This window comes from Jaculus jaculus, chromosome 17 (genome assembly GCF_020740685.1).
Source record: "Jaculus jaculus isolate mJacJac1 chromosome 17, mJacJac1.mat.Y.cur, whole genome shotgun sequence".
Lineage (NCBI taxonomy): Eukaryota > Metazoa > Chordata > Mammalia > Rodentia > Dipodidae > Jaculus > Jaculus jaculus.
Genome location: NC_059118.1, coordinates 49,684,060 through 49,705,553, shown reverse-complemented (window position 1 = coordinate 49,705,553; position 21,494 = coordinate 49,684,060). Strand labels below are relative to the sequence as shown.

At 39.2% G+C, this 21,494-nt stretch overlaps 1 pseudogene; it reads right to left on the bottom strand.

Annotated features, from left to right (window-relative positions):
- Positions 1-418: 418 nt before the first annotated feature.
- LOC101614819 overlaps positions 419-21,494 on the bottom strand; it is a 46,901-nt pseudogene continuing 25,825 nt past the window's right edge.

Genomic DNA, 21,494 nt, shown 5'->3' with positions numbered 1-21,494 from the left:
CATCATGTGGCATTCTTAGTTAAAACCATGAAATGTGCGGTATCCTTTGCCTTGGACTGCTCACTAGTTCTGAGATTTTTTTTTTTTTTCTCCAGTTTCTGGATATAATGGCACCTGTCCAAGTGTATTTGATTTGGAAATTGTAAGGGAATAACTTTACAGAGGGAAACAAAAAATGTTCTCCCATTGTTTCAGCATTCCATGAATCAAAATTAAGGAGACAGCAAACAAGACAGAGAGAGAAAGAGAAACTTTGTTAAACTACAGATAAACTATTAACAATAAATATGTGCTAGGCAAAATAATACTTTCTCTGAACATGTCCCTAATCCCTGGAACCTGTGAACTGTTACCCTGTATGGCAAAAAGGACTTAAGTGATGGCCTTAAGGTTGAAAATCTTTTTTTTTTTTTCCTCATCCAAAGATAGGTCTTTATTCAGATGGGTCTCTATTTGACCCTAGGGAGCAGAGCTTTATGCAGCAGGCTTCTCTTCTGCAGCTATCTTCTCTGCTGGGACCTTGGTAGCTGCAGCCTTTTTTCCAGCTGGCTTCTTCGGCTTCTTGGCCTCTGCGGGCAGCTTTCCTTTCTTCCCCTGGGCAGGCTTCTTGCCCACACTCGTCCTGGCCGCTGCTCCCTTCTCACCTGATTTGGGCTCGCCGCCGCCATAGCTTTCTGCACCCGGATTTTGTGGTTCCTGGCCTGGCGAAGAATGGTGTTCCGACGCATGGTCTTGGCATAGGGGTTCAGCTTCAACATGATGCGTAGGTTCTTCAGAGGGTTCTTCTTCAGGACTCTGCGGTGGATCTTCTTGCGTGGTGCTCGGAGAGCTCTTTGGATCTCTGGGCTTTTCAAGATTCTGCCAAGGTCTGTGTTCATCATCTTGTGCACTGGCAGATTATAGTCACTCTTGAGGGAAGCAGCTTTGCGCCAAGTGCCATACAACTCATCGAGCTTCCTGAAAGCACCTTCAGTCCAAATGCAGAAGCGCCCCACGTGCCCACCAGGAGCAAGCTTCAAAATGTTCAATTTGCTTACATTAAGCAGAGTGATTCCAGGGATGTTCCTGAAGGCCTTAATGATCCCATTATCTTCATTATAGATGATGCAGGGTCCCCTGCGCTGGATGCGCCTGCGGTTTCTCATTTTACCCTTGCCAGCCCTCATTCGCTGAGAGGCATAGACCTTCTTCAGGCTTTAAGTTTCTTAAGTAGCAACACAGCCTCCTTGGTCTTCTTATAGCCTTCAACTTTATCCTCCGCCACCAAAGGAAGTTCAGGAACTTCCTCCATACGGTGACCTTTGGACATGACCAATGCTGGTAGGGCCGAGGCAGCCAGGGCAGAGCAGATGGCATATCGCTTTTGGGTTGTGTTTACTCTGCGGTGCCACCGGCGCCAAGTCTTCGTTGGTGCAAACATGCGGCCTCCTCTACACATATTGCCAAAGGCACCCTGGCCAGAGCGACGGGTCCACCACCGCGCACCTGGGAATTCGAGCCACAGCTCTGCCAGTACCCCAAGACTCAGCACTGGTCTGGTGACCTGCTAATGCACTGACGGCATAGGGCTGTCTGTTGTTTTTACGCAAGTTGGTGTGACAAAATTCACAATATCTGGTTGAATGGGAGCTTTGAACACAGCTGGCAAAGTGACATTTTTGCCAGATGACTCCCCTTCTCAGAATACGCCGATATGAGGGGACGAGCATAGCCATGGTGGGAGAGGAGAAGGCCACGCTCCTCTCGCGCGGCTGCTCGCACAGGAAAAGCAAGGGTGAAAATCTTAAAAGATATTCTGAGTTGTCTCAGTGGTCCTAGAGTCCCTTTAAGGGAGAGAACTAGTTAGAGGGTTGAGCAGAAAGACAGGCCAGACTCTATATGTTCAGATGTGACACCTCACACTTGGTCAGTTCTGAGGTATATCATGTCACATGGACAGCAGGAAACTCTCTGGAGCTTGGGGTTGCTCCCAGCTGGCAGGCACAGGGAAGCTGCACTGGTGGGGAGGCCCTGGATTGCCCATTTCTCCTTGCCTCTCTCTTTCCCCCTTCCTCTCTCTCTTCCCTCTAGTCCTCTGTCTCCTTTCCCTCTATTTCTTCTTAATAATTTTTAAAAAGTAGTAACTTCAGGGCTGGAGACATGGCTTAGTGGTTAAAGTGCTTGCCTGTAAAGCCAAAAGACCCAGGTTTGATTGCCCAGGACCCACATAAGCCAGATGCACAAAATGGTACATGTGTCTGGAGTTCATTTGCAGTGGCTGTAGGCCCTGGCACACCCATTCTATTTGCCTTTTTCCCTTTATTTCTCTCTCACACTCATAAATAAATTAATTAAAATATTTAAAAAAAATAGTAACTTCAAATCTTGGGGCTATCTCCATGATGTTAATGGGCCTTCCCCAATATGGAATTCACCAACATGAAGACATTTTCTATAGTTTGAACCTAGTTGCATCATCCACCAGTTATTACACTATGGAGAAATGAAACCTCTGCTTAATTTCACTGCCATTTGACCATATGCAATGAGTCTGTTTGCTATTGTATGATAGCCAGCTGGCTCTGGGATAATGGCCGCATACAATGTCATCAAGAACAGAGACAAACAAAAATTAGAAAATCCTTGCTGCAGAAGCAGTGTATAAAACATTCCATAACCATATTAAATAAGATTTTAGATCTGAAATGACTGGCCCTATTATGGGACTTCTCCATTGTGACCCTGTCCCCTTCATTAAATCATGGCAGCAGTGTTGAAATCTTTGTTGTCTGTGATACATTTATCAGTCAGTATAAACAATTCATTTTTAATCATTTTATTTATTTGCAAACATAGATGGAGAGAAAGAGACAGGAAAGAGAAGAAAGAGAGAGAGAGACAGTTGGCATACCAGGGCCACTTACCACTGCAAATAAATTCTAGACACATGTACCACTTTGTGCATCTGGCTTTACTTTGGTAATGGCGAATTGAAGCCAGGTTGTCAGGCTTTGCAAGAAAGTGCCTTTGACCACTGAGTCATCCCTCCAGCCCCAAGTAAAGCAATTTAAAATATTGGAATGTCAGCCATTTGTTATTTAAAGTATCTGGCCACATTACATAATTTTCTTGGACAGTTTCAGGGTCATTAGGTCTTAACCCATTGCTACACCTGCTGAAGATTGAGAACCCAATGTGAAGGAGGACATATACTTAGATCATGTTAATAAAAAAGAGTCACTTGGAATCCTATACTTAACACATGCAGATGTGGTATTTTGAAAGTAAAATGCCCTTCATATCCTCAAAGTTTGTATACTTAATACCCAGCTGGTACCACTGTTCAGGAAAGTAGTGGAACCTTTAGTAGGTACAGCCTTGCTGCAGGAGTTTTGTCAGTGAGGATGGCTCTGAGATATTGCAGCCCAACCCTGTTTGACGATCTCACTTTTGCTGCTTCCTGCATGATGGTGTGATGCCAGCTGTCTGCTCCTGCCATGCTTTCTCCACTGTGATGAAAATGCCCCTCAAAACTAGACACAGAAAGTAAACCCTTTTCTGTCCTTCTGAGGAGAAATTCTGTTGGGACAAAGTTTGTACTTTGACTTCTAAGTTTCTCCAGTATGTTGATGAGGTGAGAGCAATGCTGCCACAAAATAACAATGGCTGTTTGTAGAACTCTTCTTTGGTATTTCTCATTATTTCTCAGCAGATTGTGCGTGGTGCTTCATATAAATGCTAGAATCTCATAAACTCTACTCATTTAAAAAAGAAAAATACTTTGAATATTTTCTGTGTGCTAGATGTTGTAAGATCAAAACTATAGATGACATCATTTCTACTTAAGTTTACAGGATATCACAGCTCATGGACTCAGCATATAAATATAAAGACTAGAATACCTATAAAAGACATGTCTTTATAGTGTGAACAAGTTTATATGAGCAATTTCTTATGGACCAGTTAAAAATGTTATATTTATATAGTTTTTACATTTTACTTTATTAGTGATTTTGCTATGATCAAACAACTGACAAGAAGCAACTTAAGGGAGGAAGGGTAAATCCTGGATAGAGTTTAATAAAGGATATAGTCTATAATGGTGGGGAAGGCTTAACGGCAGCAGCATGAGAACACTGATTGCAATGCAACAGCAGTCTGAAAACAGAGAGGAAACAAGAAATGGAGAGTGACTGGACTGTCAAAACTCAGGGCCTACCCTCAGTGATTCATTTATCCAGTGAAGAAATGCTCAACCTTCCATTGGTTACACAACCTGTCTGAACAGCCCCACTATTTAGGGACCAAGTATTCAAACACATGAGTCTATTTGAGCTGCAGTACCAATGATCATCCCTTCTACGTGTCTCCAAGGCATGCTATCATTCCATTTTGTCATTGAGTTTCCATAACACACATTTTAAGTGGGTTTCCAAGTAGAAGGAAGGATATACTTTCATCAAAACACTAACTCTCAATCATAAATGGCTTTGATATGTTCCATGGAAGCATTCTATGGAATTTCCCCATCCAATACTACAGCAATTTATACTCATGACAGTTAAATAAAGTTATAAACAATTTACAGGCTGAGGATATAAATTAAAAATTCAGATTTTCAATTGTAATGTTGCTTTTCAACTGCTCAATAACTGGCAGCTTTCATATGAGACAACTCAGTATAACTTCTTATCAGAGAAAAGTTTGTCCAAGAGCATGTTCACTATTTTATTTATCATTATCTTTAGCCACAAAGAATGATATTCTTTTGACCCAAAGTCTGAGTCTTTGTGTGCAATTGTAGAGTGTAAAGAGTACACGAGAACATAGAGATCCAATAAACATTGTTACCTGAGGGAACTACTGAAGAGAACATTCACAGTTACACAAAATCATTCTTTTTTTTTTTTTTTTTTTTTTTTTGGTTTTTCAAGGTAGGGTCTCACTCTAGCCCAGGCTGACCTGGAATTCACTATGGAGTCTCAGGGTGGCCTCGAACTCATGGCAATCCTCCTACCTCTGCCTCCCGAGTGCTGGGATTAAAGGTGTGTGCCACCACGCCCGGCTTAATTCTTAAGATTTTTCTCTGGATTATGAACTCCGTCTTGCATTGAAATTTAGCCTCAGTTTCCTGACACGAGGGTGGTGACTAGTACAGTCTGATCCCATCCACTATGACCACCTGCTTCAGTTTCCTGGATTGTGTGGTGACTGGCATGATCCAACCTCATCCACTATGACCACCTGCTTCAGTTTCCTGAATTGAGTGGTGACTGGCATGATCCAACCTCATCCACTATGATCACCCTGCTTCAGTTTCCTGGATTGAGTGGTGACTGGCATGATCCAACCTCATCCACTATGACTACCTGCTTCAGTTTCCTGGATTGTGTGGTGACTGGCATGATCCAACCTCATCCACTATGATCACCCTGCTTGGTGTGTGACAGCTGTGAGGTCATGCTCTTCAGCAATGGAGTGGGTTGATGTGTCACGAGTTCATGGGGTATTGCCAAGGGTTTTCTATCAGCACAAGAAGAACCATTAAGCAATATAGCTAGAAATAATTAGCATGCCCATAAATGTGTGGTGTATGTTCCAGCAAGCAAAGTGAGACAGTAGTGAGGCAGCGATAATATATACCATAGTCTCTGGACTACTTTAAACTCGTTCTTTGGTTTGAGCTCTGACCTAACAGGGATAAAGTTACCTGATAATAAAAAAGCAAACTTTGGGCTGGAGAGATGGTTTAGTGGTTAAGTGCTTGCCTGGGAAGCCTAAGGACCACAGTTCAAGGCTTGATTCCCCAGGACTTACATAAGCCAGAAGAACAAGGTGGCGCATGCATCTGGAGTTGGTTTGCCTTGGCTAGAGGCCCTGGTGCACCCATTCTCTCCCTCTCCTCCCCTCTCTATCTGTGTTTCTCTCTATCTGCCTCCTTATCTCTGCCTGTTTCTCTCAAATAAATATAAACAATTTTTAAGAAACAATTAAAAAAAGAAAACCTTTATTCTCTTACTCATTCCCGCCCTGAGAACTACAAGCCTCCTTTTGCACCATCTTTTATCTGTCTGGACCAAGAAAATCCTCTTTGAACTGGTCTAGGGTGGAATTATAAAAAAACTTTCCAAGAGCAACTTTGAAGAACAACCCAAAACTTCGCCTTTGCATAACTGATCTCTGAGGAACTTATTAAGCAAAGTAAGACCCCTGCAAAGAAGCAGGAGGGAGCGCCTGACAATTAACAAGGATCAGGCTCCAGTCAGCTGCAGCCAGGAAGTGCTTCTCCTTGCTCTGCTTTGCCTGAGCCAGCAAGAGCTTTGGGAACTACTGGGATAGGATTCTCCCCCCTCACACCAGCTCTGCAAAATCAAAAGAATCTGAAAGAGAACACTAGGGACCAGTCTAGCAGCTCCAGAGTACCTTCAGGCAGTATTCCCTTTCCTCATATGCAAAGAACCATTAGCACTGGGAACACCATCCCAGTCTGCATAAAGCCAAGAGACCCTCTCCCACACAGCATCCAGAGCAGCTGATACAAACCTCTGACTAACCTGCCCCATGAGACATCCCATAGTGTACAAAGAAGGATCCTGCTTCACAAATCAAGATGGTGAGATAGAAATTCACCACAAAGACTTGTTTTATTCACCCACCAGCAACTATTGAAGTCAAAGGACATTGCTATTAATTCACTAGTAGGACATTTGTATAATAGGTATCTTTAAGCTTAGGGCTTAGTATTCTACTTTAGCAATAATATAGAGGCCATACGTGGTACCCAGAGATTCTACCCTGAACATATAAATTTAGATCTACATATCACAGAATACAGCTGATAAAGCAAACAAAATCCAAGCAATGAATTAACCAGAAATATGAAACTTCCAATACAATAATATAAGAATTACAAAAAAATCAAAACAACATAATCCCTCTAAAAGTAATGAATCCCACACTAATGGCCTCCAGTGAGACTGAATTAGATGAAATGTCAGACAGAGAATTCAAAGATTGATTATAAGTATGTTTATCGAAACTAAAGACAAACTCCTAAAGTAATTTCTAGAGAATACAGTAAAGCAACAAAACAAAATAAGGAAGTCAATGCAAGATTTGAGTAAAGAATAGAAATACTGAAGAAAATCCAACGTGAAATACTGTAAATTAAAAAAAAAAACAGTAAGAAAACAAATAACTCTTTAGAAAGCTTAGTCATAAAATGGATCAAGAAGAGGAGCAAACATCTTAGCTTTAAGACAAGGTGGAGAATTTACAACATTTCAACAAGGAAAAAAGTAAATTAGTAAGAAGGTATGAACAGGAATTTCAAGACATTCCTAATACTATGAAGAGATCAAATTTAAGAATTTTAGGCACAGAACAAGAATTTCAATCTAAAGTCACACTAAGTATTTTCAACAATGCCATCAAAGCAAATGCTCCCAGGTTGGAGGGATGGCTTAGCAGTTAAGGTGAATACCTACAAAGCCTAAGGACCCAGGTTCCATTGTCCAAGTCCCAAGTAAGCCAGATGCACTTGGTACATGTTTCTGGAGTTTGTTTGCAGTGGCTAGAAGCCCTGGTGCACCCATTCTCTCTCTTTCTTTCTCTCTCTCTGTAATAATTTTTTTTTTTTTACAAAAAGCAAATGCTTCCAAATTAGGGAGATATTTAGATCATCAAACAAACAAGACCAGAAAAGATTCCCTCCTCATCATATACATAACTAATCTACTAAACACACAGGCCAAAGAAAATACATTAAAAGCAGTAAAAAGGAAGCACTTAGTCACTTACAAATGCAATGCCATCAGAATAGCAACATATTTCTCAACAGAATTTCAAAAGCTGGCAGAGCTTGGAATGATGTATTTCAAGTACTAAAAGAAAACAACTGCCCACCTAGAGTAGTGTATCTCAAACAGCTACCTGTGAAAATTGAAAAGGAAAGCAGAACTTTTCATGATGCAAATAAGCTAAAGGCATACATGACCTCTAAAGCAGCTCTACAGAAGATACTTGGAGGAATACTTTAGATAGAAGAGCAGGAAAAGCACAAGCATGAGGCCAATGGAAAGAACACACCATGCTCTACTAACAGGTAGTGCAAGAAAGAAATAGATAGCCTCAAGTACTACAAGGCCAGCAGCAATGACAAAACGTAGTGCAACACTTTCAATAGTAACTCTGATTATTTCAGACTGGATTCAAATCAGTATTTTTCTATTTGGTGCCTTCAAGAAACTCACTTCTCTGTAAAAGACAGCTGCTACTTTAGCGTGAAACAATGGAACATGGCATTTCAATCAAATAGGCTCAGAACACAAGTAGGTAGCAATATTCTAATATCAGAGAGAATAGAATTCAAACAAAAGCTCATCAGAAGACATTTTAAAAAGGTAACTTTCTACCAATTTAAGGGAGCAATCCAACAAGAAAATATTAAAATTCTAAATATATATGCATCAAATCCAGTTAGATACAATTTTATTAAAAAATAATATGGGGTCTAGAGAGATGGTTTAGCAGTTAAGATGCTTGCCTGTGAAGCCTAAGGACCCATGTTCCACTCTGCAGATCCCACATAAGCCAGATGCACAAAGTTGAGGCAAATACAAGGTTTCACATGACCACTAGGTGGCGAAAGCATCTGGAGTGCAATTGCACTGGTTGAGACCCTGGCATGCCAATTCTCTGTTTCTTCTCTCTGTGTGTCTCTCTCTTGCTATCTCTAAAAACAAAGTAAATAAATAAGCCATACTAGACATAAACTAACAGATTATGCCCAAAACAATAGCAGTGGCTGATTTCATCCCTCTACTCTCACCCATTGACGCATCATCCTAGCAAAAAGTAGAGAAGCATCTGGAATAAATAACATCATAGAACAAATGGACCTGTCAGACATCTGCAGAGCACTGCACCCCAAAATGCTACAGAATTCACATTCTTTCAGGAGCATGTAGAACTTTCTCTAAAATACAACAAAAATTAAGGCACAGAGCCAATCTTAACAAATACAAAAAAAAAAATGCAATGATTCTATTATATCTGATCACAATAAAATAAAACTACTAATCAACAGCAAGAAAGACTACAGAACATACACAAACTCATGGAAATTAAATAATACACTATAGATGAATAGAAGAAATAAAAATAGGGCTGGAGAGATGGCTTAGCAGTTAAGCACTTGCCCATGAAGCCTAAGGACCCCGGTTCAAGGCTCGGTTCCCCAGGTCCCATGTTAGCCAGATGCACGAGGTGGCGCAGGAGTCTGGAGTTCGTTTGCAGAGGCTGGAAGCCCTGGCGTGCCCATTCTCTCTCTCTCCCTCTATCTGTCTTTCTTTCTGTGTCTGTCTCTCTCAAATAAATAAATAAATAAATAAAGAAATAAAGAAATAAATAATTTAAAAAAAAAGAAGAAATAAAAATACAGATCAAAATAATTCTAGAAATGAATGACAAAACACAACACACCACAATCTATGGGATATAATGAAGGAAGTCCTAAGAGGGAAATTTATACCTTTAAGTGCCCATATTAAGAAATTAGAGATATCATGAATAAATAAGTTAATTATATACTTTAAAGCCTTGGAAGAAAGAACAAGCCAATCCAAAAGTTATCAGATGGAAAGAAATAATGAAGAACATGGCAGAATTTAATAAGATAGAAACAAAAGATCAATATAAAAAATCAATGGGGCTGGTGAGATGGCTCAAGGGAGCTTGTTTGAAAAGCCTAATAGCCCAGTTCAATTCTCCATTACCTACAGAAAGCCAGATGCACAAAGTGGAGCATGGATCTGGAATTTGTTTGCAGGGACAAAAGTTCCTGTCATGCTCATTTTCTCTCTCTCTCTCACTCACTCTCTCTCCATTTCTCTCTATCTCTGTTTCTCTGCTTGCTAACCCCACAATTCACAACAGACATTCCCGAACAAGGAGGGATCTTCAGAGGGGGGAAGACAAGGAAGAGGCTAATGATGGTACCAACATGGCTGTATAAACACTGTGTACAAAACTAATGAATAAATAAAACATATTAAAAATGAATACAATAAGCTCCTTTTTGAAAACATAAACCATATTGATAAACCCTTAGCAAAACTAACCAAAAGAAAGAGAAGGCACAAACTGATAAAGTAAGAGATGAAAAGAGTACCATTACAACATACACAACATAATTCAGAGAAACATAAGTGCATATCTTAAAATATATATATTCCCCCAAAATTAAAAATAAATCTAAAAGAAATTGGTGAATTTCTAGATATACATGGCTTACCAAAATTAAACCAAAATGAAATAAATAATTTAAACAGGTCTATAACTACAAATGATATAAAAATTAGGAAAGTCTCCCAACTAAAGTAATAATTATTAAGCCCAGATGGATTCAGTGCAAATTTTACCAAACTTTCAAAGGGGAGCAAACACAAATGTTTCTCTAATGTTCTATAAAATATAAAATGAAGAGACACTACCAAATTATTTCCATGAACCCAGAATTTCCCTGATACCCAAACCAGATAAAAATACAACAAAAAAGGGCTGGAGAGATGCCTTAGCAGTTAAGTGCTTGCCTGTGAAGCCTAAGGACCCCAGTTCAAGGGGATCCATGTTAGCCAGATGAACAAGATGGCACATGCATCTAGAGTTTGTTTGCAGTGGCTTGAGGCTCTGGCATGTGCCAATTCTCTCTCTTTCTCCCTCTCTCTATCTCTGTCTGTCGCTGTCAAATAAATAAATAATTTTTAAAAATACAACAAAAATCTCCTTCGTGAGCATAGATGCAAAAATTCTCAACAAATACTTGAAAACAGAATACATAAACATATTAGAATTCTCATTCACCCTAACCAAGTGTGTTTTATTCCAGAGATGCAGGGATGGTTCAATACATAGAAATCAGAAAATGTAATATGCCATATTAAAGGACTCAAGAACAAAAATCACAGGATCATCTCAATAAATGCAGAAAATGCATTTGACAAAACCCAACATCCCTGCTAAAAGTCCTGAAGAAACTTGGAATAGGAGGCATATATCTCAACATAATAAAGGCTATACAGGACAAACCTATACCAAAATTATTGTAAATGGGGATAACCCCATTGAGGAGTGCCTTCAGTGAAATGGGAGTAGGAGAGAGGTTATATAAGACATAACCTAATGGGAATACAATCGAGAAGCAATATGTTCATACAGTAAAATTCTCAAAAAATTAAAAAGCATTACAGATACTAAAATAAATAATGAGACCATATCCTTAAAAATTATTCTTTTTCCACTTAAGTAAATCTCTCCTACTTGCAATAACATTAAGAATTAGTGCATGGTACAAGGAAAAAAAATCTCAAAACATTTCCACTAAAGTCAGGAAGTAGGCAAGTATATCCAATTTCTCCTCTTATTCAATACAGTACTGCAAGTCTTAGTTACAGCAATTAGACAAGACACACAAATAAAAAAGATACAAATAGGAAAAAAAAAAGAAGTGAAGTTATAGTTATTTGAAGATGATATGATTCTAAATATGACATCTTAAAGACATCAGAAAACTGTTAGAGCTTTCAGCACAGTAGCAGATACAAAATTACCACACATCAGTAGCACCCCCATATACCAATAACTGTTGTACTGAGAATGAAATCATGGAAACACTTCTGCTCATAATTTGTTCAAAAATATAAAATAAAATATCTAGGAATAAACCTAGCCAAGAAAGTGAAATGTCACCAAAATGAAATTGCTAAACAACTCAAAAGAGAAACAGAAGAAGATACTAGGAAACAGAAAGATACCCCAGATTCATGGATAAGAAGAATCAACACTATGAAAATGCCTATTTTACCCAAACAATTTATAGTGTTAATACAATCCTCTTCCATATTCTAATGCCATTTGTCACTGAAATCAAAAAAAAATAATCCAAAATCTCACTTAGAAACACAAAAATCCTCAGATACACTAATCAATTCTAAGCAACAAAAATACCTGTCCGTTTGACTTAAGCCATCAAACATATTCTTGTCATTATGCAAGCAAATTACATTAAATTAATTGAAAAGAGATTTCCAGATGATGTCAATATAACTCTAGTGCCAAGTCACAAATCAGAGTAAAAATAACTTTAATAATGTAAACATTTGAATATGCCAAAATAAATATTTTTCTTTAATTTTTTTCTACTCAAAATCTTTGAGAGTCACTTTTATCTGATCAATACATAGGAAGCAATTCTTCTATTATGTATGAAACATTTCATACATAAGAATTTCATCCTGAAAGTATCTACATTAGAAGCAGATTCTGTCTTTGAATTGCAAACTCTTGGTTATCCTCAGAAATAAAAAAAAAAATACAATTTCACAGACTATTGAAAAATGACAGTTTATTAAAGAATCTTTGTTTACCAACAAAGAGGATAGATTCCTCTTTTTCTTTCTTTCTTTCTTTCTTTCTTTCTTTCTTTCTTTCTTTTTTTTTTTTTTTTTTTTTTTTTTTTTTTTTTTTTTGTCAGAAGTGTAGTCCAGATTCAAACAGCCAAGGTTTCCAGACAGCTCTCAACTAAATCCTGGAATTTCTCAGTGACTGAACCAGAGTTTTCAATGAGGGAGTTATTACAGTAGGCACATATGCCATGGACAGACAAGTAATGAGCTATTGCCATCATATTTCTTTAATCCCTGTAGAGAGTACTGCAGGATGATATGGCCAAAAGAAGTCCTTTATATGTCTTCTGATTTTTAGAAATACATCTATATATTTATTTATTTGCTTATTTATTTATTTATCATTGCAGTGCTGGGGATTGGGCACAGGACCTTGAATATGCTAGTCATATATTCTACCTCCAAACCACACTTCATTCTTGAAAATATATATGTAGTTTACAATCTCTCTCTCTCTCTCTCTCTCTCTCTCTCTCTCTCTCTCTCTCTCTCTCTGTCTCCCCCCACCCTCATGTCTGCGTGTGTGCATTCCCATGGGTATGATGAGTGTGTTCATGCGAATGAATGTAGCTGCAAATCTGTTATAGCATGCATGTGGAGATAAGAGGATATCCTTAGAGTCTGGTCCTCACTGTCTATTTTGCTTGAGGCAGGGTCTCTGCTTGATCACTGCTGTGTCTGCCAGGCTAGCTGCCCCACAAGCTTCCAGCTGTTCTACTGTCTTTACCTCCCATCTTGTCCTGGGAGTGCTTGGATTACAACACACTACCGCATCTGTCTTTAACATTTTATTTTTTTAAAAAAAATAGTTTTTAAATTTTTATTTATTTGAGAGTGACAGACAGAGAAAGAGGGAGAGAGAGAGAGACAGAGAGAGAGAATGGGAACCCCAGGGCCTCCAGCCACTGCAAACTAACTCCAGATGCATGCGCCCCCTTGTGCATCTGGCTAACGTAGGTCCTGCGGAATTGAGCCTCTAACCAGGGTCCTTAGGCTTCATAGGCAAGCACTTAACCGCTAAGCCATCTTTCCAGCCCAACATTTTCTATTAACAGAACAATGATACGATATCCTTATCTCTTCCAGGCACAAGATGTATTCCAAATGGACCAAAGACCTTAGCAGCAGACATGAAACTCTGAAACTGCTAGTGAAAAAGTGGGGGAAACATTTTAATACATAGGTATAGGTGAGGACTTTCTGACTAGAACTCCAGTAGCTCAAAAAATAAAACCATTGGGGCCCCATGAAATTAAAAAGCTTTTGTACAGCAAAAGATACTGTTAATTGAGCAAAGAAGCAGCCTATAGAGTGGGAGAAAATCTTTGCCAGCTATATGTCTGATAGAGGATTAATATCTAGATATAAAAGAACTCAAAAAAAAACTAAACAAATTCAATAGCTCAGTAAGAAACTGGCCATAGCTTAGAAAAGAAAGTTCTGTAAAGAAGAAATACAATGGAAAATTAAAATTTTTAAATGTTCAACATACTTAGCCATCAGGGAAATGCAACTTAAAACTAATTTGACATTCCTTCACGTCCCAGTCAGAATGGCTGTCATCAAGAAATCAAATGATGGGCTGGAGAGATGGTTTAGCTGTTAAGCACTTGCCTGTGAAGCCTAAGGGCCCCAGTACAAGGCTCGATCCCTAGGACCCACATTAGCCAGATGCACAAGGGGGCACATGCATCTGGAGTTCATTTGCAGTGGCTAGAAGCCCTGGCGTGCCCACTTTTCTCTCGCTTTCTCTCTCTCCCTCTCTCTCCCTCTCTCTCTCTCCCTCTCTCTCCCTCTCTCTCTCTCCCTCTCTCTCTCTCTGTCTGTCCCTCTCAAGTAAATAAATAAAAATAAACAAACAAACAAAAAGAAATCAAATGACAATAAATGCTGGTGAGGGTATGGGGAACTCATCTTCAATGTTGGTGGAAATGTAAACTTGTACAGCCATTATGAAAATTGATGTGGAGTTTTCTGAGACAGGTAAACATAGACCTACCATATGAGCCAATTATTCCTCTCCTAGCATATAGACTCTACACTTTACTATAGAGCAACATGCCCATCAATGTTTACTCACAATAGCTAGAAAACAGAATTACCTAAATATTCATTAACTGATTAATGTAAAAGATGTGATATATGTTCTATCATGATAGTATTTTATGCATCTCTAAAAATTGAAGCTATAAAATTTTCAGGAAAATGGATGGATCTAGAAAATATTATTCTAATTAAAGTAACCCAGACTCAGAAATTTAAGTGTTGCATGTTGAGGTAAAGTCATTAGTAGAGTCCAGGAAGCCAGAAAGGGATCACACTGGAAAAGGGAGGATATAAGAGAGGGTATACTGAATATGTGAGCAGAGGGATGGAAAACTGGCAGTAGAATGGTTTAAGTGGGGTCAGTAGAGAAGAATGGAGGAAACACGATTCTGGAACTTTTAGGGGGTGGGGCCTCACTGCAGGGGCAGGCTTTGAGGTTTGGTAGCCCAGCCCCATTTCCTGTTCATTCTTTGATTCTGGACTACAGATGCAGTATGTTTAGCCATCTTCTGATCTTGCTCCCTCCATGCCTACCCTGCCATGCAGTACCATACCTTCAAAGTATAAGCTAAAGGTTTTCTTCATTCCTTAAGTTGCTTTTTGCCAGGTATTTGGTGACAGCAATGAGAAAAAAATTATACTACAGGCCTTATGTGGCATCCTCTCCACATCTAAGAACATCTCTCAGATTGTGCAATATGAACCCATCAATACCATCATCATGAAGACCCTTTATCTTCCTGATTTGTTTCCAGTAAATTCTGTAACTTTAGTAATTGCATCCAACTATTATAAATACAGTAATATTGAGTCCCTAAATATATATGACAACATATCCAAGCCTTTTATAAATGACAGAAAGGCTACAACTATAATTAGTTTTTCTCATAAGCAATATACTTATATTTTTCAAAATTAAAGACAATGTCTTACTGCTAATGAAGAGCTGTTTTGTTATTCCAAAAAAGGGCTAGTAATTCTCAAAATTCTTTTTATTTTAAGCAAATATTATTATTTTAATATTTTTCAACAATTTGTGCAATATTATATACACATATACACTACCATGTTGACAAGAGATGAAAAGACCACACAATTTGTGATTCCTAGCCAAGTGTGGTGGCGCACACCTTTAAACTCAGCACTCAGGAGGCAGAGGTAAGAGGATTGCCATGAGTTTGAGGCCACCCTAAGACTACATAGTGAATTCCAGGTCAGCCAGGACTAGAGTGAAACCCTACCTCAATAAACCAAAATTAAATAAATTAAAAAAATAAAAAATAAATAAAAATTTGTGGTTCCTTGTTTGCCTTTCTCTGATGGGTAGACCACAGCTGAGGCATTCCTTATCTGTTCTGCTACTGATTTGATATCCCCCAAAACAAGAGTTGAGCATCCTGGTAGAAGAAAGTGTTAAATGCTCCTGGAAAAGACTTGTGTATCTATTTTTTTTTCAAGGTAGGGTCTCACTCTAGCCCAGGCTGACCTGGTATTCACTCTGTATTTTCAGGGTGGCCTCGAACTCATGGCAATCCTCCTACCTCTGCCTCCCGAGTGCTGGGATTAAAGGTGTGTGCCACCACGCCTGGCTTCAGATTAAGGTTTTAATCAATAATTCTTCCTAGATTTCTTTTGATTGAATGAAACAGAGACTCCCACAACCACTCAGTGGGGATTTGTGTTTTGGGTTTCAATGAAAAGCTTGATAGGGAATCCCTAAACATTAAACCTGACTTTGCATACACTAGTGTTGTCACTGAAGTAGGAGAGCTGGACTTCACCATACTTAGGGACCAGATCTTACATATGCAAGTTCACAGTGCTCAAGAATGAGATAAAACCTTATTGACACCTGAATGTCAAGTGTAGGGCTGGAGAATTGACTCAGTGACTAAGAACACTTGCCATGCAAGCATGGGAGCCACAGGGGTCCTGAGTTCCATCCACAGTAGCTCTGTAAAATCTGGTTGTGACCACTCATGCCTATAACCCCAGTCTTGGGTGTGGCAGAGAAGGGAAACTTGTTGGGCCTTACTGGACAGCCAGTACGGCCAAATTAATCAAGAAACCATTCAATATAGCTCCAGGTTCAGACTCTGTCACAAGGAAACAAGATGATAGACAAGAACACACACATTATCCTCTCCCCTCCACATGCATGGGCACAGGCATATGCATCTGCACACACAGGTGCATTCAATATACACAAACACTGCACTCACACCCACACACAAGTATTTCTTTATGCAGGAAGTATAAAATTTTAAGCAAATAACCCCTTGTATTCATAGAAGAATTGGATAAATGGGTTCTTAACACAGTAGAAGACTCAGAAGATTACTGGGCACAGATTCTTGTGAGTTTTGGGTCCCCCTAAGAAAATATCATCAAAATGGCCAAGATAAAATAATAATTCAAGAAACACTAAAATGTATTAAGTATGTAATAACATTTTTATAAACTAAAGAAGTTCAACAATATAATATTTATTGTTTGAGGAAAACCAAGACTGCCCCTTCACACTCTTGTCTCAATAAATAAACAGGTATAAGTGCACAAATATACATACACATACACCTCAAGTATCCTCACTGCAGAGTAGTTTTCCCTGAATAGAGGAACTACTAACAATTATTATTTTTGTTCTCTGTATTTTTTCTGAACTCCCAAAATTTCTAAGTATTTATAATCAAAAACCAGTTATTTTGATAGCACTAATTTGTTTCTACTAATAGTCCCGTGGATGTGGTCTGCTAGAAATTTTTAGCAAGAAATAATTTAAAATAATTTTAGCCTACATCTGTGGTCCAAGTGCTTATGAGCAAGAAATGCGAGAAGTTTAATTTAAATATAGCAAAGCTAAATTCATATGCCCCAGATGGGGTACCTAGAACAAAAAGGAAATAATATATGTTCAGGTCACAGTGAAGGTTGCTGTGCACAGTAGAGCAAGGGGCTGTCAGCTTGTTGAGACCCAGCCCTTGCTTATATGATAAACAAAGAGACAACGACTAGAAGTTATCTAATGATTATTTATGAGGTACTTAGGAAAAAACAAAGCAAAATGTGGTCACTCATTTTCACAAAGTTCGACAATGTTGTAGAAATTAACAAACTTCCTCAGGTGAAGATATTTTAACTTTCCAGTTCAAAGAAAACCTTCTTCTTGGATTTCTGTTGAAAATATTATACTTACTGATGTTGCAGGGCTTCTGAATATGATGAATAAAAATTGTTACTGGAAGTGGTGGTGCATGCTTCTAATCCTAACATGTGGGAGACTGAAGCAAGAGAAGGGAGAATTTAAGGCCAATTTGAACTACATAGTGAGACAATATAAAAAAAAAATAATAAGATGAAAGAAAGAAAAAAAAATAAAGGGGAAAAGGAAGGAGGGGGAGAGTAAGGAAGGGAAGTAAATGTGAGAAGGAAGAGAAAGGAGAGAAGGGAAGAAGGAAGTGAGGAAGGAAGGAGAATTAAAGCTGTTACAGATTATCAAAATAAATGATTAAGTTTCATGAGGATGTGCACTTGCCAAGACTCAATGTATATGCCTGGATTAAACTGGTGCACATTCCTCCCTCTTCTTATTGCAATACTTGAAATGGCATCACACACTGAGCAAAACTGCAGAGCTAAGTCATGGAACTAATGTGTAATTTCCAAAGAGATACAGTAAAACAAAGTTAATTCCTTCTCCACAAATTCTGAGTGTTCCATGGGGGAAGACGGAGGCAGGGAAACTAAAAGATGGAAAAGCAGTCTTCACAGATGAGCAGATCCAGAAAGACAAATGATTCCCTGATGTCTAGAGAGTACCATGGATCTAGGGCCACATAATCTGAGTACATTCTGTGAGAAGAGTGGTCTTTTGGATCTCTATGACTGACCATGTAGAGTTGATCAACCATAGCAAGAGTATCATAGAAGGATTTGGACCTACTACCCTATCATCATTCATGATCTTATGTGGAAGAGTCAGCTGGAGGAAGTACTCATGGTTTGAAGCTATTCTGAGTAAATTCTGAATTTTGTTACATATGCTTTTTTTGTATATGTGCAGATATTATTATCTGTTTTTGTTCTGTTTTACCCCCATGTTGTAGGGAAGGGATAAATCCTTAATCTATTTTTTTAAAATAATATCTTACAGTTTGGTGTTGAGGCACATGCCTATAATACCAGCACTCAAAATGAAGACAGAGGAACATCAGTTCAAGGTCAACTCATCATGAGACCCTGTCTCAAAGACAACATGACAGTTTTTAACAAAGTCCAATGAAACAATTACTTTCTCGTTGTTGAAACAAAACACCCAACCAAAAGTTGCTTATACAAGGAAAGGGTTTAATTCTGGGTTATAGTTTTGAAGGGAAATTTCTGTCATGAAGAGAACTCATGGCAGAAGCAGCATCCAGAAACAGGCAGCCAGGGGTCACATCTCCACGTCAGCAGAGAGTAAGTAGAGAAAATGAGCATGATATGGCATGCTGGGGCAGCCACATCCCTCTGGGCTAGAACACTACACGTTCTTCCCAGAACGAGTCATCTCTTCCAGCTTGGATATACCTCCCAAAGGATCCATCCACCCTCTAGGGATTAAGTGATGCTTAATCACAAACACATCAGTCCATGAGAGACGTTTTACATTCAAATCACCACATCCAGTATAAATTAGATACTTTGTGTGGAATTTGTTTAACATTAATTCTCCAGACCTGGCCATCGTTACACTTAGTTTTTGTTTTTTGTTTTTTATAAAAATGTTTGATATTGAAGAGGATGGAGTGACATGCTTTTCAGTTAATGCTGGGCTTATTGAAATATAACCCCATCATATGGCAAAGAGGAATTCTAATGCTAAAGTCTTGCCATAGAATTTACCTAAGAAAACAAAAATTACGAGTTGCCTACCTATATTCAGTATGAACCTTATCTAAGTTTATGACATAGCTTTCAGTAAGCAGACTTGCAAACACATCTGGATAAGCAATCTCCACCTTAACTTTCAGCCTAAACAGAGGAGCAGACCAAACCATGGGGGACAAAGTTCATGAAGGAACAGAATTTCCCAGATTTACAGGATAGGTAGAGCCATCTCAAACTTCTAGAAATTCCAGGCTCCCTGGCAAAAGTACCATGAAGCATCTGCCTCTATCAGAACAGTGGGTTCTAGAGGTCGGAAAGATGGCTTAATAGTTAAGGCACTTGCTTTAGGACCGAGGTTCAATTTCCAAGTACCCAAGTAATCCAGATGCACTAGGTCGCTCATGTGTCTGACATCTGTTTACAGTGGCTAGAGGCCCTGGTGAATCAATTCCTTCTCTCTCTCTCTCTCCATCTCTATCTCACTCCTTCTTTCTTTCCCTCTCACTGTCTCTTTCTCCTCTTTTAAATAAATAAATAAAATATCAACCCAGATGTCCATCACTAGAAGAATAGATAGCTAAGATGTGGTATATCTACAAAATGGAATTCTATACAGCAGTAAGAAAAAATTGCACAATGAAATTTGAGGAAAAAATGGTTGAACCTGGAACAGGTAATTCTCAGTGAACTTACCAATCACAGAAAAAAATCGTCAGTCTCACTCATCTACAGCACTTAACCTGAATCTACCCAAGATACCTTACATACCCAGCAAGCATCTCGTGGACTAGACACTAGGATGGAAGTGGAGGGGGGGGGCATCGAACCAGTGGGAACCACAAATCTAGACCCAAACGGCAATGGTACCATAAAATTCTACTTCCTAAAAGGCAGACCAAATGGCTGAACCTTCACCAGGCCCTTACAGGGAACATCTGAACCACCAGACACTGGAGAGGGTAGGATCAAGGCTAACCTTAATCTTCTACATCTTCCCTCCTTCCCTCCCCCCCTCTTCTCTCTAACTCTTGTATAATTAGTTATCTTTTTCCTCATTTTCTTAGTGGGCACTGACCTGTAACTCCCAGTACCAGCATGGGGCTACCATCCACAATGAGCTTTTGATCAGAGAGACCTACAAGGTTTCCTAAGAGACAGACAGATTTCTGTCAGAGTACTTGATGACCCACCAAAGGTTAGTGGTAAGATCCTACTGCTGAAGACACCATATGCAGTTGACACATAAAATAGAATGGCATGGCTGGAAGCTAGAAGAGAGTCAGTCCCCAGACAGTGAGTGCATCTAGTGCCAGAAGGTGCTACATGGGCGACTGGGGGAAAATGACCAATATCTGTCCAAGCAACTCATGGTCTAACCTACTTAGCAGCAAATAACCTGATGTGATGCCCACACAAGTGCAAAAGTGGCACACAGCCATGGTGGGAAACCAGCTGCTCTTGATTTGGCTAACTGATCCCCTCAGTGGTAGGAGACCCATAGCTGGAACTGGAAAACAAGTCAGAACCATATCCAAACATAAGCCCACTCTCCAATATCAAGTTACCATCAAGCATGGGCCTACAAGAGGGCCTATACCTATTAAGCTTTCTATAAAAAAAGTAAAGGTTATCTCATTTGTCCTGGTGCTAACTTACTCTCTGTTGGAGAATCTGCTTCTCTTTTTCAGATAGATGTAGATTCTAAGGAGAGAGCCCCGCCATCATACCTCAAAAGGGCCCTGGCTGAAACTGAGAAAAATTGGCAAAACAACCAAGGGTGTTGTTTTCCTGATGAACCTGATACCAGCACAAGGGGGAAGGAGACCAACGCAGAGAAAAATCAATGCCTACCAAGGCAGAGAGCCAGAGCCCCAGAGGCCCCCAACACCACATCACTGAAGCAGACCAAAAATGAACCCAACATGGCTCAGGGAAATTCTGTGTAAGAGGGGTGAAAAGAATGTCAGAGCCACATGTAGGGTCATGATATGTAGAGACATTTATCCTACCAATAACTGTGGGCTAACTCCACAATGCACAACCCATATACCTCAACAAGGAGGGGCCAATGGGGAGGGGGTAGGTCATGGATGAGCCTAATAATGGTACCAAACTGACTGTATTTGTTGAATACAA